The sequence below is a fragment of the Monodelphis domestica genome, chromosome 7 (genome assembly GCF_027887165.1).
Source record: "Monodelphis domestica isolate mMonDom1 chromosome 7, mMonDom1.pri, whole genome shotgun sequence".
NCBI lineage: Eukaryota > Metazoa > Chordata > Mammalia > Didelphimorphia > Didelphidae > Monodelphis > Monodelphis domestica.
This window is the reverse complement of record NC_077233.1, coordinates 290,384,699-290,409,013: the sequence shown is the minus strand read 5'-3', so window position 1 is coordinate 290,409,013 and position 24,315 is coordinate 290,384,699. Positions and strand designations below refer to the sequence as shown.

At 42.4% G+C, this 24,315-nt stretch overlaps 1 protein-coding gene across 7 annotated transcripts in view; it reads right to left on the bottom strand.

Moving 5' to 3' along the window:
• The window catches only part of SPIN1 (spindlin 1), a 109,643-nt gene extending 88,012 nt beyond the window's left edge, over positions 1-21,631 (bottom strand). The window contains exon 1 of one of the 7 annotated variants that reach the window (XM_056804512.1): positions 20,012-21,631. The gene's annotated coding sequence lies outside the window, so the exon portion shown is untranslated. Of the gene's footprint in view, positions 1-17,381; positions 18,399-19,336; positions 19,472-19,772; positions 19,909-20,011 lie in introns of those variants that run through there. The other 6 variants (XM_007497818.3, XM_056804510.1, XM_056804509.1 and 3 more) reach the window with 6 other exon arrangements.
• Between the last annotated feature and the right edge of the window lie 2,684 nt (positions 21,632-24,315).

The window sequence follows — 24,315 nt, the reverse complement described above, 5'->3', positions numbered from 1 at the left end:
TTGCTAAGGTCATTTACCCCTCATCTATTCCACTGATCCATCACTCTATTTCTTAACTAATACCATATTGTTTTATAAGGATTACTGCTTTACAGTACAGTTTAAGATCCAATACTGCTGGGCTAACAATCTTTACTTTTTTTTCCCATTAATTCCCTTGATAGTCTTGCTCTTTTGCTCTTCCAGATGAATTCTATTAGTTTTTTTGATACTTTGGTATGTCACTAAAGAAGTAAATTAACTTAGGTAGCAGTGTAATTTTCATAATATTAGCTCAACCTACCCATGAACAAATGTTTTTCCAGTTGTTTAGAGCCAACTTTGTGTAAAAACATGCAATTCCTGTGTTTTGTCTTGACAAATAGATTCCCCAGTATTTTATATGCCTAGAGTGATTTTAAATGGCATTTCTTTATCTCTTGCTGTTGGACTTTGTTAGTAATATTTAGAAATGCTGATAAATTCATATTATTTTATATCCTGCAACCTTACCAAAGTCATTAATTATTTCAACTAGTTTTTAGTTGACTTTCCAAGTATCCCATCATAGTCACAAAAAGCAGTAACTTAGTTTCCTCATGAAGGCTTTTTGAAGATGAAAATCTGGAAGTGTTTTTAAATATCAAGGAAGGAGCCATCAGATAAGTAGGGAAAACGTTAGAAAGAAAAAGAAGCTGCTGGGTAAGATGGGAGTGAATGAGATCAAAGGCACAAGTAGAGAGGTTACCACTGGCAAAGAGAAGGGCCACTCTCTACCCCCAAAGCATAGACCAAAAAAGAAAAGAAATATGATGCTAAGGTGATATGAAGTGCAAAACCGAATTTTTAAAAATTAGATCCATGTCATTAAGTAGAAGCCTTCAACTAAAAAGCTTCTTTAAGTACTGGGAGTTCCCTTGAATTTTCTTCTAACATCATTGCTAAATCAAGCAAGATGTTTTTGTATACTGTTGGAATGAAAGAATTCAGTAACCATTCAAACCGAGAATTTAAGAATATTGATGGAGAATTCTTGCTTATAATAAATATGCAGCCCCTCGTGAAGACTACAATTAATGCAAACTGGTAGTCAGGAAATAAATGATCTATTAGTAGAAAACAGTTTCTTCTGTTCATGTTTTAACTTGCTTGACTAAAGAAATAGAAGAAAAAAACATGGCAACATGAAAGGTTACACATAACTCTAAAATTGGCTTAAAAACAATATAAGAAATTGTCCTTTTGCAACAAAAGAGCAACAAATAAGGTGATAAAATGTATAATAAAATAATCTTTACCAAAAACAAATTTAAAAGGACAGAAGCCTTAACGATACCAGGATCACCAGCTGCCTACTCAGGATTTATAGGAATTCAATATTTATTACAAAAATGAAAACAGACTTAATTAGAGTAGATTCATTCATCATTCCAGAGCCATTCATTCATTTTAGGAAATGACACTGAGTCAACTTTATTGGCTGGTCCCTCCCAAAAGCTCCATTTTCTAGAGAGAGAATGCCCAGCCTAGTCAGGTCTTCCTTCCTCTCCTGGCTGCCCTCCTGATATATATTCCAGACAATTTCGACTATGTTGCTCCCCATACCTTTCAGCTTCTTTTTTATGTACTGTCTTCCCCACTAGAATATAAGCTCTTTGAGGGCTGAGACTTACTTTCTGCTTCAATATCTATTCTTGACACTTAGAGTAAGTGCTTAGTAAATAAATGCTGGTTAATAAAATAATCTAACAAATGTAATAAAGAAATAAAAATTTTACTATTAAGAATCTAACCAGTAGAGAAATGCAAATTAAAACAACTCTGAGGTACCACCTTACACCTAGCAGACTGGCCAATATGGCAGCAAATGAAAGTGATAAATGCTGGAGGGGATGTGGCAAAATTGGGACATTAATGCACTGCTGGTGGAGTTGTGAATTGGTCCAATCATTCTGGAGGGCAATTTGGAACTATGCCCAAAGGGTGATAAAAGATTGTCTGCCCTTTGATCCAGCCACAGCACTGCTGGGTTTGTACCCCAAAGAGATAATAAGGAAAAAGACTTGTACAAGAATACTCATAGCTGCACTCTTTATGGTGGCAAAAAATTAGAAACTGAGGGGATGCCCATCAACTGGGGAATGGCTGAACAAATTGTGGTATCTGTTGGTGATGGAATACTATTGTGCTTAAGGGAATAATAGAGTGGAGGGATTCCATGGGGCTTGGAAAGACCTCCATGAACTGATGCAGAGCGAAAGGAGCAGAACCAGGAGAACATTGTACACGGAGACTGACACACTGTGGCACAATTGAATGTAATAGACTTTTCTACTAGCAGCAATGCAATGACCCAGGGCAATCCAGAGAAATTTAGGAGAAAGAACACTGTCCACATCCAGAAAAAGAACTGTGGGAACAGAAATATATTAGAAAAATATGTGATCGATCATATAGTGCAATGGGGATATAATTGGGGTATTGATATTAAAGGATCACGCTACTGCAGATACGAACCTGGAAATAGGTTTTGAACAATGATACATGTATAACCCAGTGGAACTGCTTGTTGGCTTTTGGGGGGACCTGCCCCCCCCCAAAATCATGTAACCATGGAAAAATATTCTAAATTTTATAAAAAGGAAAAAAAGAATCTAATCAGTAGTTACATACTACAAGCCATTTTGACCATCTGGTATAAGATCCAACCTGACAACAAATGGTCTCTCAGCCTTCACTTGAAGCTATCCAGTTTAGAAGGAACCTCTCACCTCCTGAGGCAAGCAGAAATAGCCTAATCCTCTTCACAAAACAAATCTTCAAATATTGTATGTACTTGAAGATAACTACCATATACTCCCCTCTCCAGCTAGACAGATTCAGTTCTTTCAACTGATTCTCATACAAAATATCCTTGAAGTCTTTGAACAGCATTTCCATTAAGAGGAAATAATGATGATAGTTTCTCTGGTTTAAAAAAAAGTCAAATACCTAGATTCATCAAATCCTAATAATCAAAGCACATTATTCCACTGAAGAAATCAAGTCAATTGTTTTTCCCTTCCTCCCCATTGTACAAAATTCTATATCTATGATCTTATGTACAAAACAGAATGAAAATGCTTTAATACGTGCCAAGCACTAAGGATAAGCAAGACAATTTCTGCTCTAAAGGGTCTCACCAGGAAAACAACATATAGGCAATCAACTGCATGTCACCTGGAAAGGTCCAGTGGAGATCCCAGAGTGTCATTTCCATTGATAAAACCATATACATTTCTGATTTTTAGCCACTTTATTTAAGAATAGAAAAAGGTAACAAACATGCATAATGAAACAAAACAAATTCTCTGATTGGCTGTGTGTGACAATACATATCTAATTCTGCAACCTGAGTCCATTCCCTTTCTGTCAGGAGGTGGACATTATTCTTCTTTAGAACTGTTAGTCGGGTGGTATGGGGCCAAGACAGTGAAGAAGGTACAGGGACCCAATCTGATTTCTGCCAAATTACCCTCGAAAAATCTAAAAAATAGCATCTCTAAAAGAATTCTGGAACACCACAACCCACAAAATGGCAAGGTAAAGCAACTTTTCAGTCCAAAACAACTTTGAAGGCTGACATTTGGAAGAGGTACAAAAATTCACTGAGAAAAAGATCTTTGTAAAAAGTAGAATTGGCCAAATGGAAAAGGAAGAACAAAGGCTCACTCAAGAAAATCATGCCTTAAAAATTAGAATTGGAAAGTGAAAGCATATGATTCCATGAGACAATCACACAGTCAACAGAGTGAAAAAGTAGAAGAAACTATCCCATGGGAAAAACAAGTGACCTGTAAAAAAAAAAAATCGAGGAGAAATCACTTAAGAATTAATTGACTACCTGAAAGACATAATTAAAAAAAGGAGCTCAGGTATCACCTTTCAAGACATCACCAAAGAAAACTGCCCTGATATTCTAGAACCAGAAAGCAAAATAGAAATTGAAAGAATCTACCGATCCCTCCTGAGTCACCAAAAGGATAGCTCCCAGGAATATTACAGCCAAATTCCAAAACTCCCAGATCAAAAGGAAAATATCCCAAGCAGCCAAAAATAAACAATTCAAAAATGATGGAGCTGTCACAGTCAGATTAACACAAGATTTAGCAGCTTTACATTAAGGGACCGGAGGGCCTAGAATATAATATTCCAGAGACTTCAAACTGAACATAATCATTAGGGGATAAATGGGTATTCAATGAAATAGAGGACTTTCAAACATTCCTAAACCATAACAAAGTTCATTTGGAATAACAAAAGATCAAGGATATCCAGAGAAATAATGAAAAAAAAAACCCACAAATGATGGGGGCCTTGCAGTCCCAGACCTCAAACTATATTACAAAGCAGCAGTCATCAAAACAATTTGGTACTGGATAAGAGACAGAAAGGAGGATCAGTGGAATAGACTGGGGGCAAGAGACCTCAGCAAGACAGTATATGACAAACCCAAAGATCCCAGCTTTTGGGACAAAAATCCACTATTTCATAAAAACTGCTGGGAAAATTGGAGGACAGTGTGGGAAAGATTAGGCTTAGATCAACACCTCACACCCTAAACCAAGATAAACTCAGAATGGGTGAATGACTTGAACATAAAGAAGGAAACTATAAGAAAATTAGGCGAATACAGAATAGTATACATGTCAGACCTTTGGGAAGGGAAAGATTTTAAAACCAAGCAAGACATAGAAAGAATCACAAAATGTAAAATAAATAATTTCGACTACATCAAATTAAAAAGCTTTTGTACAAACAAAACCAATGTAACTAAAATCAGAAGGGAAACAACAAACTGGGAAAAAATCTTCATAGAAACCTCTGACAAAGGTTTAATTACTCAAATTTATAAAGAGCTAAATCAATTGTACAAAAATCCAAGCCATTCCCCAATTGATAAATGGGTAAGGGACATGGATAGGCAGTTTTCAGATAAAGAAATCAAGACTATTAATAAGCACATGAAAAAGTGTTCTAAATCTCTTATAATCAGAGAGATGCAAATCAAAACAACTCTGAGGTATCACCTCACACCTAGCAGATTGGCTAACATGATAGCAAAGGAGAGTAATGAATGCTGGAGGGGATGTGGCAAAGTCCAGACATTAATGCATTGCTGGTGGAGTTGTGAACGGATCCAACCATTCTGGAGGGCAATTTGGAACTATGCCCAAAGGGCAATAAAAGACTGTTTGCCCTTTGATCCAGCCATAGCACTGCTAGGTTGGTACCCCAAAGAGATCACAAGGAAAAAGACTTGTACAAGAATATTCATAGCTGTGCTCTTTGTGGTGGCCAAAAATTGGAAAATGAGGGGATGACCTTCAATGGGGAATGGCTAAAAGCATTGTGGTATCTGTTGGTGATGGAATACTATTGTGCTAAAAGGAATAATAAAGTGGAGAAATTCCATGGAGACTGGAACAACCTCCAGGAAGTGATGCAGAGCAAGAGGAGCAGAACCAGGAGAACATTGTACACGGAGACTAATACACTGTGGTATAATCGAATGTAATGGACTTCTCCATTAGTGTCAATGAAATGTCCCTGAACAATCTGCAGGGATCTAGGAGAAAAATACTATCCATAAGCAGAGGACAAACTGTGGGAGTAGAAACACCGAGGAAAAGCAACTGCCTGACTACAGCGGTTGAGGGGATATGACAGAGGAGAGACTCTAAACGAACACTCTAATGCAAATATTAACAACATGGCAATGGGTTCGAATCAAGAACACATGTGATACCCAGTGGAATCACGCGTCAGCTACAGGGGGTGGGGAGGGAGGAAAAGAAAATGATCTTTGTCTTTAATGAATAATGCATGGAAATGATCAAATAAAATACTATATAATTTAAAAAAAAAGAAATAGAGGACTTTCAAACATTCCTAATGAAAAGACGAGATCTGAATAGAAAATTTGGAGAAAAAAATAGGAAAATTTAACTCTCAAACGTAAGACTCAAGTGAATCATAAAAAGGTAAAGAAGAAAGAGAATCAAAAGACATTCAATAAGGTTAAATTGTGTACATCCCTACACGGGGAAGTGATTCTTGCAATGCCAGAGAACTTTGTCATTATTAGGAAAGTAGAAGTCTACAGAGGGCAAGAGTGAGTTGAATATATGGGACGATATATAAAAATTTAGCTATTATGACATAAAAGGAAAATGAGAAATCTTGAGAATGTGAGAAAGCTGGGGAATTATGAAATGATTCAATCATTCAGAAGAGCAACTTGGAGCTAAGCCCCAAAGGGCTATCAACCAGTACATACTTTGACTCAGCAATATTGTTATTAGGTTTGTATCCCAAAGACAAAAAAAAAAGGAAAGATATATAGATAGATAGAAAGATAGAGAGATAGATATAAATATTTAAAGCAGGTCTTTTTAGGTGGACAAATATTTGGAAAGTGAGGGGATACCTTTCACTTGGGGAATGGCTGGGTATATAGTATATGATTGTAATGGAATACTATTGTAAAGTAAGACATGACAAGCAGGAGAACCTCGAAAGACACAAATTAATGCAGAGTGAAATAAGCAGAACCAGAAGAACATAGTACAGTGATAAGAATATTTTACAATGAACACTTGCAAATGACAGCTATTCTCAGCAATAGAATGATCTAAAACAATGCTAAAAGAAAAAAACCCGAGTCTAAATTCAGAACAAAGCAAATTTTTTTCACTTTCTTAATTTTTTTTTCTATTTGAGTTTCCTTCCACAAAAGGATTCATATAGAAAAATATATTTTATATGACTGCACAAATAAAATCTCTGAGAGATTGAATGCTTAGCATTTCAAGGGGAGAGAAGGGAGAGAATTCAAGACTTAATATTCTTTGAAAAATGTTGGAAACTTTTAAAATGTAATTAGGGAAAAAAAGTTGATTTAAATTTTCTAAAAGAATTGTTGGTCCGCTAAGTCTTTCAAACACACATGAGTTCACACAAGCCTTCAGGTTCTCTAAAACCATCTCGTGTCGTTCCATTATATTCCTTATATAATTTCTTCAGGCTTTCCCCAATTGATGAACATCCCTCTGGCTTCCAGCTCTGTTATAACAATGAGAATTATCAGAAACATTTCCATACATATGAGTACTTTGTTTTCATCTCGACTTTTTCATCAGTCTATATACCAAGTACTGGTTCCAAGGAAGAAGAGCAGTAAAAGGTAGACAAGGTGTGTAGAGGGAGTTTCATCCCCTCCCCCTCCTGGATCGCTGACCCTGTTCATCCCAGTTTGCATGCTGGCGCGAGCTAGTGCACAGGGAGCCGTGCAAGAGTCAGAAAGGAGACTTGGCCCCCTCTCTACTTCCCTGAACGTGGCACTAGAGTGCGGACAGAGAATTGTGCAGGAGGATCAACATGGGGTCAGACAAGAATCTATTTGTTTAATGTCAAGTGATCATTCATAAAGAACCTGGAGTTATGACTTTTAAATCTAACATAGGGTTAAGTTCTTACCCAGGGCCACAATATCCGAGTCCAGATTTGAGCCCAAGTCCTCCCAACTACAGGCCTGGAGCGCTATCCACTGAGCCACCTCGCTGTCCCCCATGAGTACATTTGAAAACCTACCTTCAGGTAGTGATGAGTAAAAAGGTAACACCCATTTTAGTGCCTTTGGGGGCATCCAGAACCCTCTGACAGTGGCATGGTCTGAAGTAGTACTTGGAAGGAAATATTGTGTGCATAAATACAAATGTGATCTCACACTCACACGCACACAACACACTCACTCACACGCACACTCACACACACCACACTCACACACTCACTCACTCACATGTACACTCACACAAACACACGCTCACTCACACACAACACTCACACACAACACTCACACTCACTCACACACAACACACTCACACAAACACACACTCACACACACAACACTCACACACACTCACATACAACACACTCACACACACCACACACACACACAACACTCACACGCACATTCACACACACTCACACACAAAGAAGGACTCAGGCTAGAAGGCCTAGTCCCACATCGGACACATGCTACGGAGTCAGTAACTTCGCTTCTCACTCGCTGCTCTAGGAAAGTCGCTCCCCTATGAAGTCTGAGACGCGCCGTGTGCACTGGTGAGACGCCGGTCTGTGCTAAGAGGATCCAAGAACCGGCCCGTTTGGACTCTTGCCCGCTGCTGTCCTCGATTCAGCAGCATGTACCGCGCTGCACGTCTGTGAGGCCGGGGACGCTGGAGAAGTGGAAGCGAGCCCCAACTCATCCTCGTAACAAACAGACGCTCTCCCAACCACCCGGCAAACGGAAAGAGCCACCACAGGAACCGGACGGCGGCACGTTGCCCCCGAGCCAGGAGCCTCAGCGAGCCAAGGACTTTCTTGGCCAGGATTCTGGCCTGCTCCGCCTTCCTTCTCCGGCGTGTCGCGGATCCCTTGGTCAGTGGCTGGCCCGGGGCCCCCATCAGCGAGCGTCTGAGGCCACATCGGAACTGTCTTCCAATGCCCGGCCCATCTAGGCCCTCTGATACCGCCAGATTTGGCTGGCGTTAACTTGGCCAAGCCAAACGGTCCCCCCTTTCTCTGGATTCTGTTCCAAGGACTGTGAAGGGCGAGGCTAAAAAGCCACCCAGAGAGCCTAAAGCGAGGTACCAGACCACCCATGAGAAATGCTGAAGAATGTCGCAGACTGGAGCGCATGCGCATCACCCATCCAGCAACTTGTGGCTCAGGGGATGTGGAGGAGGAAGCTTCGCCGGCTGCTGCTCCCTCTTCTTACTTCGATGGCCGACCTCCTAGACAGACGTTTCTACACGCCTGGTCCCGATCTGCCATTTGACTTCGGACACCAGCCACAGCGCCAGTGTTTCTCCTTAAAAACACCCTTGAACGCTCGCTCTTTCCTGCCCTTCCTCAGGCCCTTCGGTCTTGGGTAGTTGCTCACCGTGTCTCTCTGGCAGACCCTGTCTTGAGTCCGATTCTCTTGACAGTCTCCCTCTTGTTCATGTCATCAGCTCCCGTGGGCTCAATTAGACTCTGTAAACCATTCCCAAATCTATGTATCTCAGCCTAATTTTTCCTTTGAATTCCAGCCCCAATTATCAACTGCATGCAAGATCATGTTACTTGGACGTCTTGTAGACATAAAAAAACTCAATATGCTCAAATAAGTCCATTCTTTATCCCAAAATCATGTATCCTTCCAAAACTTCCTTCTTTCTATTGAGAGCACTATTATCCTCCCAATCATCTGGTTCAAAAAAATCAAAATCATTCTTCTAGTTACTTTCCTCTCCAGCCAGTGTCTAGAAAAATGATTCCACCATTATGGTCACTCTTTTACCAATCTTAAATCTCTCCCTGCCTGCAGGTTGCTTCCCTACTGCCTGGAAAACATCCCATGTTTTCCTCATTAAAAAAAACAAAACAAAATAACCTCACTTGATCCATCCAATTTTTCCTTCCATTCATGTAAAATAAAAAGTACCTGAAACAGGATCTTTCACTCACTCATGGCTTCTGACTTCATCTATCAGCCAAAATTGCTATTTCCAAAGTTTCAGTTTTTTTTTTGTTTGGTTGTTAAATTTGATTTTATTTTGTTATACACTGATACAAACTTAATGGTCATTTTTTGGACATGTTGCTAGCGATTCTCTCCCTCCTTGCTCACACGTCCCTTTTCCCCAAGATTATGATATAGGTTGTACATATTTTTTTCTATGGTATCTGTTTCTATGCTCATGATGTTGTAAAAGAAGACTTCACTTACATTAGAGAAAAATTCATGGAAGAAATAAAGTGAAGAACAGAATGCTTCAATCCACATTCAGATTCCATCAATTTCTTCTTTGGCAGTGATAGCCTTTTTCATCCCAAGACCCTTGAAGTTATCCTGGATCCTTACGTTGCTGGTAATAATAGTTCATTCATTCCCAACTGATGATCACACATTATTTCTGTTACCAAATAATCTCTTGCTCGCCTGAAAAGGCATTTTCCTCAGTCCTCATTCTTCTTGACTTTTCTGTAGCCTTTAACACTGGAGATTACTCTATTCTCCTTATGTTCTCTTTTCTCTGTTCCCTCAGGGTTCTTCCTCCTGCCTGCTCTTCAGCCTCCTTTGCTTGATCTTCATCCACACACAGGTGTCCCATGGGGTTCTGTGCTTGGTCCACTTCTGTTCTCTCTTTATACTATTTCACTTGGGTACTCTTATCAGTTATCTCAGCTCAGTCTAGGCCTAAACTGTCTACTGACATACAATATAGTCCTCGCATCTGTAACTTGGACATTTCAATCTGGAAGTCCCATAAACATCTTATACACAACATTCTCCAAAAGGAACCTATAATTTTCCTCACAAACTGTTGAAGGTACCATTATCACATCCCTCTAGTTCACCAATATGGTTTTAAAGCCTTTTAAAGTTTAAGAAAGGGCTGGGCAAACCTTCTCACCAGAGATGCTATTCAGCCCGGCTCGAAACTTAGATGTCATCCTCATTCCTCACCCTTTCTCACATACCCATATCCAAGTAGTTGTCAAGTTCTGTCACCTTTAGTCCCCTCCCCTCCTCTGATCTGAAGGCCCAGAGTCCTCCATCCCCCTCCCCCTGGACTACTACAATAGTCCGCTGATGGATCTCCCTGCCTCTCATCTCTCCTCACTCCAGATTCAGAAAGAACAGCGGATCATAGAAACCCAGGCTCAGGTGTGCTGGTAAAGCTGACCAGGGTACTAACTTCTCTATGGAAAAGAAAAAGGTCAAGAAAAGGACAGAGTAGACAGTCACTTCTTCGTGGCATATTTTAGGACGATCATTGATCTAGATGCCTTAAAAGGATAATCTAGGTTTTGGGTCAAGCCAGTAACTTTTTGCCTTTAAGTCTTCTACCTTTGGGCTTGCAACAGCCCAGGATACAGCAGATGACTTTGGGGTCTTCAGTGTTTTGCCAGCCTCTAAGTTCTTCACAACACTTGTTTCAGGCACCTTTAGGACCACTGGAACAAATTGTTCTCAGCATCATCACTGTCCGATTCTGCCAGGAAAAGTCTTCACATGCATTGCGCAGACATCGCCCTTGATCGCCAACAGGCTTAAGCTCTGTCAGCTACCTTCAACCTGGTTTACTTCCAGACAGTTCTACTGGGGTACGGCCCTTGTAACACACAACAGCTTCTTGGAGCCGCAGGTGACACCAAAGGGCAATCCTGAAAAGGGCTTGGCAAGCCCTCTCCACACTCCAACTAGAGATAACTACACAGATAAAAAATGATGGCCATAAGAATTCAGAGACATTTCTATCAACTAATACATGAAAACAACATATTTTAATGTCCAAAATAATTCAAAAAGAAAGGACAACAAAATTGAATGCTCTTTTAATTAGTATGAACAAGCTCTGACCCAAGTCAAAACCACAATTAAAACAATTTTGGAACTGCTTGTTTTCTCATCTTTCTTACAAGGAAAGAGCTACTGGGTAGAAAATAGAGAAAGGATATACATGGTAATAAAAAGGATCAATTTTTAAATGTGAGTTACTGTTAGCTTCAAAACCTGCTTTTAAAGAGCAACAAACAGCCATTTGTCCACTACTGAACTATAAAAATCAATGCTAATAACAATGCAATTCATAAAGCTTAAGAAAATTATCAACTTTGTTTTAAAATTCTACTTCCATTTCCAAAGCAGCTCTTAGGTATTTCCAACAGAAATAAAATTCCAGGGAGTCATTTTTGAAACTAAAAAGTTTTGAGAGTACAAAGAAGTATTCTAGAAAGCACTAATTTTCTATTCCATAAAAAGAAACAAGTTGTACATGATTGCAACAATACATATCAATCTTCCATTTACATTTATTCAAATTTGGTCTATTAGATACTGTCTAAAGTTTAGACTTTAGGGTTAGACTCTAAACCAAGTTTTATTTAGAGGTAGAATAGGAAAATAAGGCACTTTAATAAAAAATAAACAACAGTGCTATTCTAAAGTACTTTGCAAACATAAAGACGTAGTATTATATTTTGGTAGATGTATATTGTACTCTTATTTATAAATACATTTTGTGAAGACTTGAAAAATTAAAAATGGTCCAAGGAGGAATAGAAAGATCATCTGTGGACAAACGGAAGGTACAGCATATTTCCAATTATGACTCATTGTAAAAAAAATAAAAGTGACACACAAAGACATTGCTGAGATTTATAACTAGAAAAAGAGGTAGTCTGGTCATGCAACAAAAATGACAGACAATAGAAAACACAAATACTACAATGATAACCCCAAGATGTTTTAAAAAAAAAGGCAGAGAAAAAGTCTCCATCATATTGGTTAGATCCTCTACTGCAGATTTACATAAAGACAAAAAAAGGATGACACAAGATGAAAAAGAATAGGAGAGTTCGAATCTGCATCTGTCAAGGAATAATCTACATTCATGATGTCATGGATCCAAAGTATAATGATCTTTTTCTTGTACACTGATAGATCTTTGGACATAGATGCTTCACAACATTTAATTGAACTTATAAAATGCATTATTGGAAAAAAGTTCATTGTTGAGAGAAATTATGTGCTTTTTATTTTGTAAAGTTTACAACTCCCTTTACAACCTCCCACATACACCCACTTGAACTAGCCCTTTTAACAATGAAAGGAAAAACTGACCAAAAAAAGGACTAGATCTGAAAGTAAATATAAGCTTCAACCTCTGCTCTCTGGGGCCAAGAACCCCCGAGTTAGGTTGCCTTTTAATGTGTTTTCGTTTACATTATAATTATACATATTATTATTCTGCTTAGGCAACTAGGTGGCACACCACATAGATGGCTGGACCTGGAAAGAGGAACACTTGAATTCAAAGCCAGTCTCTGTACCACCTCATGGTCGTCACTTACCCAGTCTTCATTAGTTTCCCTCAACTGTAAAATCAAGATAATAAAAGAACCTGCTACTTCCAGGGTGAGGATAAAATAATATTTATAAAGCACTTAGCCTAGCACATAGTAGGCACTTGACCAATGCATTCTCCCTTGCTTCACTGTGTCTACTTGTAAGAAGAATCCAGTTTCTCGGAATCCCTGTAAAATATTACTCTCAAACTTTAAATCATCCAAACATTCTCAAACTATTGGTGTCCATTTGCTTCCAATTTTTTTTATAACCACAAAAAGTGATACAATAACTATTTTCACCTAATTGGAGTATAAATCTGTAAATTCTAAATTGACTTACAGAACGGTTACATCAAGTACAGAAAGTATTTTTCCACAGCCTCAAGGGTATGTCCTTTAATTTTGATGTGTCAGTACTCTACACTGATCATTGTATTTAATGATATATATCTTCTTCCTCTGTGTAATGACTTATCTATACTGTTGTAATCATTGGACATTGTTCTTTTGGTTCTGGTTTTCTTTTTGGTTTTTTCTCCCACTTTGCCTCACTTCATATAAATAGGCAGATAGCCAATGCCGGGGAAATATCATTTGGCCTGGGAGTCAGAGAACTTAGATTCAAGTTCCAGATCAAGCAAATACTAATAAAAATGATGAGCAAATCCCTTCTCTCTAAATTTCATTTTTTATGTCAAATAATGAGGTTGGACTAAGATGATTTCTAAGGTCTCTTCCAGACCTATCTAAACTTACATCTTAAAATCCCATGATTCTTTGAATACTTCACATTCATCTTTCCTTACACTCTAGTGGTATTACATTATTTTCATACCATACTATGTTCTGCCATTCCTCAATCAATGGTATGACTTTGTTTCCTCCTTTTTATTACCAAAAATAATGAAATTATAGAAACACGTGTATCTTCTTATAATCATTACCTCCTATCAGTCTGTTCTAGCCATCAATAACCTTCTTGGTATAGTTTCTCTAGTGGAATATCTAAATCATGAGCTTATGAATAATTTTTACAAGTTCGCCTGCAGGGAATTAGAAAACCTGTCCTCTCACCACCCCTTTAGTTAACAAGCATTTATCAAGCACCTACTATGTGCCAAGCACTGTGCCTGCTTTCCATTCAGATAACATAAAAATAATTATGTACAAACAAGATAAAAACAGGAGGCAATTGATAGAAGAAAGGCACGAGCATTAAGAAGGATGAGGAAAGGCTTCACCTAAAAAAACATTAGGGATTGGAGAATATTCTCACATGAAATGCAACCAATGAAAATGTCTTAAGTCAGGAGATAGAATATCTCGTGAGAGTTCCAGCAATGAACAAGCATCACTAGATGATACTATGTGAAGAGAAGTCAAGTACAGGAACCCTGGAAAAGTAGGAGGGGGCCGGGTTTGGCTACCAAATACAATTGCATATATTTGACCCTGGAGGTGAAAGGCAATCACTGGAGTTTACTGAATGGGATGACACAATGGGAGAAAAAATAAAGTAATAGTATATAGCTTATATTTCTATAACACTTTATGGACTTGTCAAAAAATTTACAAATATTATTTCATCTGAGCTTCACTGATTATTCTCAACTTCAGTTCTCTCTTCTGTCATATGACTTGACCACAGTCTTACAACTAGTAGGTTGTAAGTAGTAAGACACTGGCAGTGTCAGGATTAGAACCTACCCGAGAATCTATTCAATTCAATAAGCACTTACTAAACATTTCCAAGTACCCCGGACTAGACAGAAGGTAAGAATCGATTAGGTCGGATCCAAGTCCAGTTCTTTCCATTAGATGGAAACATAATCACATTTCAGTATGACAGTTTCCTTTGGGAAAGGAGAGCCAACTCAGAGGTAACCCTTAGAAAAATGGCCACAGGGATGGGAACTTACTCTGGCAAACAACTGACAAGCATTTGTGAAACATTTACTACGTGCCATCAAAGACAAAGGCAAAACAGTAGTCTGTTCTCAGTGAGCTTACATTCTCATACGGGCGCCATGTTCAAAAAGATGCAAACGTGACTGTACACCCAGGGGCGCTTTGGGGAAGGAGGGCACAGTTCCTTGAAGATCAGGGAAGGAGTTATGTAAAAGGTGGCACCTTAAACTTAAGATTTCCAAAGAGGGAGGGAAAAGCATTTCAAAAATGAGAGGCCCACAATAAAACACACGAGATAAGAAAAGCACCTGGATTCTATCAATCATGGCTATGCCGGGTTCCCTCATGACTGCTGTGATTTTTACTTAGCTAGGACTAGAAGATAAGAAGTGGCCTACCAGTGAAAGGCCAAACAGATGAGGTGTTTGGGGGTTGGTTGGTTGGTTGGTTTTTAATTTTAGATAAGAAGCAGGGAAACATTATTGTTTTTTGAATGGGGATAGCCGGGTCGGACCTCTAAGAAAATAACTGGCCGCTAGATGTAGGATAGATTGGAAGAGAGACTTACCGTAGGAAGACTAGAAATAGGCTCTTCCAATAGGCCCAGCAAGAGGTTCTGAGGGCTATAGAAGAACAAGAGATGGAGATACTGTGGAGATCGAGGGCCATTTTAGGGAGCTCACTGGCTTATGCATGGCTCTGAAGCTTCAAACCACCAACTGAAAGGACGGTGATATTCTTGAAGTAAAAAGGGACGGCATAAGAGACACGAGATACAAGTAATGTTTTAGACACGTTGAGTTTGAGTTACTAATTCAACATTCAGTTGAGACCAGGGTTCCATCCACAGCCTGGGCTACTTGTTACACAGAGACTGAACCCGGGGGTCCTAATGATACACTGGATCTCATCCTTCCAAGTATAGTCTCTGGCTCTCTGATCTGGATAGTGAAGCATTCTAGGCCCTGGTGCACAGTGATCTGTCAGATTAACAGGAGAGGTAAAGAATTCTAGCTGGAGGTGGGGGAAGCCAAAACATTTTTATCTTCTCTCCTACCTGAGGGTAACTGGAGAAAAACTGTCAGAAGTGAATTTAAAATGTGTATAAGAGCTCTAAACACCATCCTATATGGTCACATCAGGGGAAATTCAGTGGAAATTTATAGAGATTGCTCCTAATTTGGCACTGTGGGAAAAATTCTTTTATCCAAACTTTTGACAGACACTTCGGCATCAGGATGCTACCAAATTATAACATAATAGGAGGGGAGGAGTAGTAAATGATGGGAAAAAGTAATAAATGACAGGAAAAAATCAGTTTCTGTGGAGCTCATCATATCAACTCTGTCCAAACTTCAACATTTCTTTTCAGTAGAGAAAGGGTCAAATCAGGAGCAATCTCCATTAATTTCCAAACCACACTAACAGTACAGCCTTTCTCAAATTTTTTTTTAAATACAGGAATATCTTAGACAACAAAAAATATAGTTAATAAACAAGAACACAAAGTACTGTTATTTGTTATGAATGTATTAAAAACATTATGTGAACCAACTCACTGAATTGCAGAACGATAAGGTTGAAAAGAAACAGCGTTAAATGTGGTAATAATTTAGTTGCATCTACCTAATTTTGTCCAGCTACTCCTACTTCCAGACATTTAATCATGAGTAACAGTAATACTACTAGTATACTCTATCCATATTTCCATAGCAGTTTAGGTGTATTTACATGTTTCTTTTTAGCCATTACTCTTGTCAAGAAAGAATACTAAGAAACAAAAATAAAAAACTTAAGTTTAAAGACCTAAATAATTATTCATGAATTTCATTCCTAACACATTATATTAGGATAAAATTATCACCATATGGGGTAAGGAAAACTCTGCCATGAATGACTATTGTTGTCCATTATTTAATATGCCCTGAAAGCTAAGTATTTTATGATTCTTAAAGCCATCTACAACCTTTAAAGAGGTACTTATAAACACTGTATCTAAATGTTACCCCCAAAGCCTCCATCAGTGTTTACCCAAGAGCAGAAGCTTTGTAAAAACCAATGACAGCGCTGCCCATCTCCCCATAGTGAGGGCTTAGCTTCTTCTAGAAAAAAAAGTTACACAGTATTTCATGTTTTCCTTCATACCTCACATGCTACCACACAATGCAATAAGACCACCTTCTGGCGTGGCAGCTTCTAATGGCGTTGTCCATCGCCTCACTCGAACCCTTAAAGCACTCTGGATAGCATCTGTGGCTAGCGTTATCATTCACTTTAAGGTACTCTATTATTTATAAGATTAAATGGCCAGTGGCCATAGGTAGAGGTAACGACGTAATGGACCCACAGCCGGGCTCGGAGTCGGGAAAACTTGGGCTCGAGCCTGGCCTCTACGGCCATCCCAAGCAATTCTCCCTCCAAACGAAGCACAGAACTGCAAGGGGAACGGATCCTCCAGACCTGTCGTGTCTTCTCACAAGAAGGACAAGTCGGCAGACCTGAGGTAGCTAACAGGTCACCAAGGCTTTCCTCCGGGCGCCCTTAAAACTCACATTTCTTTTGCAAATCAGGCTCAAGGTCGTTTCAGGTCCTCTGAGTGCGCACAAAAAGAGAACCCGGCTGGCCCATGAAGGTGGCACCAAAGGGTGCTGAGGTCTTGGTGAAGCCAGGAGAGGGTGCTGTGAATGCCCAACATTCCTAGAGCAGGAGACCCAGGCGAGGCTTTCTATTGGAAGCCACCGAAAACATGCCTTTGCCAGTGCCACTCAAGAAGCTCGCCGGGGTGGAGGCCCCCAAATCTGACCAACTAGCTGGTAAAATGCGCCTCGGGTGTGAAGTGCTCCCAATCCCTGGGGCAGATCCGTCCCCCAAACCCACCCGGCAAGACTGAGACCGAACCCGGCTACTCGGTCCTGACAGTCCCTTTAACGGGAAGCCCGAGCATTGGGGAGGGCAAAGCAGGCTGGCTGCAAGAGCCGCCGCACCCCGGAGGGCAGGGAGAGCTGTTTGCTAACGGATAGCTCGCAATGAATGAGTCGCAGCCTGAAAAGAAAGATGGCCCCGCGGTGTTTTGCAAGAGTAGGAGATTTCGGCTTGGCCAACAATTCTGGTGCATCATTCTCCACCCGCTCCTCCCCCAGCCGAAAATACGCAGACAGCAACCTCCCCTGGTCTCCGGGCTGGGCCCAGGGCCCCGCGGCCTCCGGGCCGGCACAGCATCCCACGCCTCCCTTTCCCCGTGGATTTTGTGGGGTTGCAAACGAGCACAAGCGAGGCTCCCAAGCACGGACCTTACCCTTGAAATCCCGCCATGCACGCAATAAAGAGGGCGAATCTCCTTCCTCCTGGAAAGGGGAGGAGAGGGAGAGGGGGAGGGGGAGGGGAGGAGATGCTAGACGAAAGGAAGTAGGAAAAGGAAACAAAAGCAGGAGCGAATGGAGCCTAAGAAGCTCAGACAGAGGGAGGCGTCGAGGCTGGCGGAGTCGAGGGAACCGAGTCAGCCATGTTGTGTGTGTGTGTGTGTGTGCGCGCGCGTGTCGGCCCAGTATTTACAAAGCTGCCGCTGCAATAGCGCTTTCGAGTCTCGGTTCAGGAAGGGGAGAGATGGGGGCCGGCGGGGGGGCGGGGAGAGAAGAGATGGGCTGAGGGGTGGGGGAGGGGCTGAGGGGTGCGGACCTGAGGGAGAAGGAAGAAGGGGACAGCAGAGAAGCACAGCAGCAGCAGCAGACAAAGGAACTCAGCAATGCCTGCCTGCGCGCACACACACTCCCTCCCTTTAGCTCCGGCAACTTTAAGCCCCGCAAAGAGAGTGAGTGTGTGTGTGCGCGGACACTCCGGAGTGGAGAGCGGCGTCAACACCACCTCCCTCTCCAGTCTCGAGCTCTCCCTAGCACCGACGCCACAGCTCCACAACGCAGAACACCCCGCCCCTGCTGCAATGCAGCCCCATTCGGTCAGACCCTCCGGCCCCCCCCACATACTTTAAAAAAGCCCACCCTTCCTGTCCCCCAACTCCGACTTTCTGGGGAAAGAAGACAACAAACAATCGCTTTACACACACACTCCACCACCCCGAACCAATTCCGCACCCCACCCCCGCAGGGCTCGCTGGGGCCTAAAATCAGGGGAGCTAGAGCATCACCACAAGGGGGAGCTGGCGGGATGCAGGTAAGGGGGAGGGAAGCGGAGAAGGCTCGGGGCGGAGAGTGTGGGACAAAGAACCGAGACCCGGACATGGGGGCGGGGGGGAGGGGGAGGGAGTTCCTAGGATCGCAGTGCGGGAGAACAGAGGAGGCGGCGGGGCAGCTAGGCCCCCAAGCCGGGGGAGGGGGGGTACAGGAGGCAGGACAGCGCCTCCCTCCGGGCGCAGGAGGCGAAACAACAATGCGCCGCCACCGCCGCTCCCTCCGGAACTGTTCCCCAGGCTACAGAGGAGCAGCCCCCAGGGCTGCCAAGGTCCCCACCCAGGCTGGCTCCCGCCCTCCCCCGAGGCCGCCTCCTTTCTTACCTGGGCTGGTGCGGGCTGGAGGAGCGTGTCCCCCGGGTCGGGTCTCCGTCCTCGGTGCGGGAAGAGCCAGGCTAGGAGCGGCTGCAGCTCCAAAGTGCCCCCCCGGGGCTGCCCAGGGGCGGTTTGGAGGGGCTACCCGCCTGTGCCCCCGGACGCCGCCGCCGCTGCCCTCACCCACCCCTGCTCCCGGGGCTCAAACTTCCCAACTCGGCCTCTTAGCTGCTCCTGCTCCTGCTGCTCCTGCTGCTACTGCTGCTGCCTGTCCGCGGCGGCGGCGATGGTGGTGGTGGCTCCAGCTCGCTTCTCGCCCCCCCTCCGCCTCCGTCTCCACGGCGGCTTCTCTGCCACATTTGGATCCCCACCCCACCCACCCCCCTCCTCCTCCTCCTCCTCCTCCTCCTCCTCCTCCTCCTCCTCCCCTCCTTCCGTGTCTTACTCTCCGCTCTGGCGTCCCTGCCAGGATAGAGGCCTCACCTTCCTGCCAAATAGTGAGCCGCCCGCATCGAGCTGTTCAAAACACGCTCACCCATACCCACGGCCCCTCCTCCCTTTCCCAAAAACCAAAGCCAGACACCCAGCCTTCCCCTCCCCCACCTCCTACTTCCCACACACAGCCCCCCTCCCCCCTCCCTCCCCAGTCGCCAGTCTCTTAGAGCGCAGGCGCATTCAGCCCACCGAAATGCGACAGGGAGATCGTCGGAAGCCAACAGCCTCGCCAGTCTGGCCTGGGTTGAGCTGCGCAGCCGCAGAGAGAAAGCAGCAGGATTTTTTTTTTCCCTTCCATGCCCTTGCTACCTGGTGGGAGGAGGGAGTGGCCGAAGGAATTAGAGGGAAACTGGAAGAGATGGGGGAGGAGTGATATCGCTGCGGAGAACTGGAGGAATGTCATTCATGCTCCAGGGCTTTACATTTCTTTAGGGAGGTGGAGGAATTATAAAGGGAGGTTTTCCTAAAATCCAAGGGCAATTGACTGTTTTCTCTTTAAATCCAAATTCAAAACTAAAAAGAAGCCGATGCAGGGCTCCATTGTTTGGTTTCGTTTGCATAGGAATCCCCACCAAATCAGAATACAAAGGTAATTTCGGTTACGGACTGGGGAAGATTTAAGACGTGCACCAGCAGAACGCCGAACCTCGGTGGCTGGACAGCCGGCAGATCTGCTCTGTTCCACTCAATTTAGACTTCGTTCTTAGAGGATTTTCATCGGTAAGAGAGCTCATTCCCGAAGCAGGTCTTCTGAGCTACCAGGTATTGCCATTAAAATAGACCCTTCCAACGACTGCATTCGGAAATGCTCACGAAAACATTCTTTTCTTTCCACCTGGCCGTGCGCTCCCTCTCCTCTCCTCTCCGCCACAATTTTGGAATCTCACCCGTTCGCTTCAAGCGGGGGGGGAGGGGGGGGTGAGTTTTATTTCTAACAGAACAATCGGATCCTGAAAGCATTTGAGCAGTAAATAACGCCACGAGTTAACCATCATTTCTTTGACGACTACCGCTTTTACTGTCTTCTCCAACGCTGCATCGGCCTAACAAGAAGTCCTTTTTATTTTCTTCTCCCTCTCTAGTCTCTGGGCTAATCTATCAGCTCCGCTGGTTTGGACTCCCATTTCTAGGCAGATGACTCCTCTCTATATGACTTGGGTATAGGTTGTCTCCGTATCTCCTCGGAGTTGCAGTCCTTCCTCCAGGCCAGTATGCCAGTTGGCCATTCCCAATGGACGCCCTGGAGACATCCAAAACCTGTCTAAAAGGGAACTCCAGATTTCCCCTAACCCTGCCCCTTTTCTATCTCCCAATGGATAGGTTGTGGTCTGGGAGGCTGAATCTCTGTAGACCATCATTCAAGTCGCATTCCTCACTATCCCACCTGACTCTTTATTTGCATTTTCCCACCTCAAAGTCTCAACCCTTTTGGCTTGGGCATTGCACCCCCCAGAAACTCGGGCAAAGGCAATCTGTTATCAGGGAAATTCCTCTGCTCCCTTAGGCCCTCCTGATTCCCAGCCCCAAACACCTGACCTTGGAGATTGCCCTCCTTTGATGGCTCCATTGAATTGAGATGGACAAAGAGATGCCTCATTCATTCATCCTCCAAATCTTGAGAACCACCCCATGCCCTCGGGCTAACCCCAACCCAATCCCTTGCTCCAGAGTCAAGTCCTCACTGCTGTAGAAGAATATAAAACCCCAGAATGGAGGCATTCTGGGAGCAACCTCCCAGGTTCTTCCACTCATGCTGTCTTGCTGGCCAAAAAAGTTAACATTACTAATAAATCTCTCTCTGTACTTTTAAGCTAAGTTTTGGAGTCTTGCATTCTTGTGAAAGGTATCCTTCCTGAACCCCAGGGGTACACCTCTACATTCTCAGGTCACCCTTCAAGAAGTTGGAATATTCCTTGAAGCCCATTTCCACTTCCAGTTTCTCCTATTTCCTATACACATTAAACTCTCCTCCCTTGAGGTTCCTTCAATCCATATCTACAACCAATTAAAATCCTGGTAACTGGTCTGTATTCCTCCAGGCCACTCTTCCTTGGATCTTACTTGTTTTCTCTCTTGCCAATTTGTGCCCTCATTTTAGGAGATGCATCTTACCCTAACCAATCAATTCTTCAAAGGACTCACTTTGACCAATTCTTCCACCTACCTCAGTCATATGCAAAGATAAGATTATACCATTGATCTTATTTTCTCCCACAAATGCTCCACTTCCATTTTCAAGAATTCCAAAATCTCCTTATCAAACTATAATATTTTAGCTTTCCAGCTGTTAGAAATAAAAATATCTGGGCCATCATCCTGAGTTAAAGATCCAAGGTTAATTGTGGGGGGGGGGGGGGGGGGAAAGCTGGCAGTCTCACCATGCCTAGCCTGCTGCAAGTCCTTATTTAGATATATTCTATTTTATAGGCTTTTGACAGTCAATTAACACAAGTGATTAACAAAACCAATTATACAGAATATATTACTAAAATTTAGGAAATATTTGCTAAAAGAGTTAATAAATTCCAGTAAATTGTTTAAGAGAAACAACCTCCATTTGCCCTGGTTCTTCTGATGATTTAGCACCAATTATGACTTCTTGTTTGGACATCAGAAGGATTTACAAAGATCAGGGCTCCTGCTAAATGTCTCACACTCTAGCATGTATGGTTCATGACGATATGTCATAAACACTGTTCATTATTGCAGTTTGGAAGTAACAATAACAGTAAATATGGGAATGAATCCAGTCAAGATATATATTCCAGTCATTTCTAACTGACACTATTAATAATATACAGATATAATCAGACAATTCACTATGCTGACTTACAGATAATCCAGAAGGCACTTCAAATCATCATAAACTCTGAGAAACCTGTAGTGAATATGAATCTTTCACAAAAGCAAACCCCATTTTGTCCTTGTAATAAATTCCCAATTTCTATGACTGACTCAATGATTATTTCTGTTGTACTTATCAGGAATGAGGATTCAGTCAAGCTGTGCACTTAACATTCCAAAGTTGATAACTGGAGCTCTTAACCTTATCTACCACAGTTAATTAACAACTTGGACTAACCTTTGTAATATCATAGTTACAGATATCACCTAAAGGATTTTATGAGATGAATTGGTTTAGAATAAATTATATACAAGCATTAAATGCAATTTCATTTTTCTCTCACCTCTCCTCTGCCTTCTGTTACCAATCCTTATTCAGTCCACTTCATGATCTCCAATCTCTTGACCTTTCACCCTTTCCTTTATTTCTCAGGCCATCACACCTGTACTAACCACTCAGACTTTCCATCATCTTGACCCATTGGTGAGCCAGTTCACCTCTATACTCTTCTTTTGGGCCCCTATTCCTCCTTATCATATCTCTGAGCCCCACCACCACCACCACCACACATATAACTCAACTGGGCCTTCACTGCTGCTAGGCAATCTTCTAACCTTCCCTTTTCAACTCACTATGTACTCTTCACAGAAGCTATTCCAAAACTTTTCATCCCTTCTCAAATCTCCAATTACTTCCCTACCCCCACCCTCTCAGCTGAGAAATTAGAAGGACACATAGTCAGAGGGTGTAGTAGTAAGCTGTTAAGCATGATATGTTTAAAAATATTTATAAGTACTTAACATATATGCACCAAATTATATAGCACTGTGATGGTGAATCTATGGTACATATACCAAAAAGGACACACAGAGCCCTCTCTGTGGGCATACCTGCAGTTTCCCACCAGAGCTCATCACTAAAAAGCCAGAGGGACTCTGGGCAGAGATGTTCTCCTCTTCTCCAAGCAATTGAGGACATTGCTCATTTCATACTCTCCTCTGCCCAGCAGCCAATGGGAATGTTACTCCTTCCCCTGTCTGGGGTAAGGTGTTGGGAGCGGTGGGACACACATTCTGTGTGAGGGTGCGGGGCAGACTGCAACCTGTTGAGTCTGTGGTAAAGGTGATTCCTGTGGTAAGGTTGGAGAGGATCTAGATTTGAGAGGAGCATACCTCACAGTGTGGCACATAGCTGGAGGGGAGCAGAGTGCTGGGCCTCTCTCCACATGCACCTTTAATCTCCTGCCCCACTGCTCAGCAGCCCAGTGGGAGTCCTTGCTTCTTCCCTCCCCTGACTGGGGAAGAAGGGAGGGACAGGGGTAGGAGGAGGGCAGGGAAGGTTCTGCCTTCAGTCTGAGGGTGGGACATGGCACTTGGTCTGGGGGGATAGAATGGTAACAGGGCCTGGCACTCCATTTATAAAAGGTTTACCATCACTGATATAACATCTAGATTTTTAAAGGAAAAAGAAAGGAGCTTAAGGAGGAAATAGATAGTAAAAGTATACTAGTAGGAGACCTCCACCTTCAGCTATCAGAGCTAGATAAATCTAACCAAAAATAAGAGAAATGAATGAAATTTTATAAAAGTTAGACTTAATAGATATCTGGAGAAAATTGAATAGGGATAAAAAGGAATATACCTTCTTT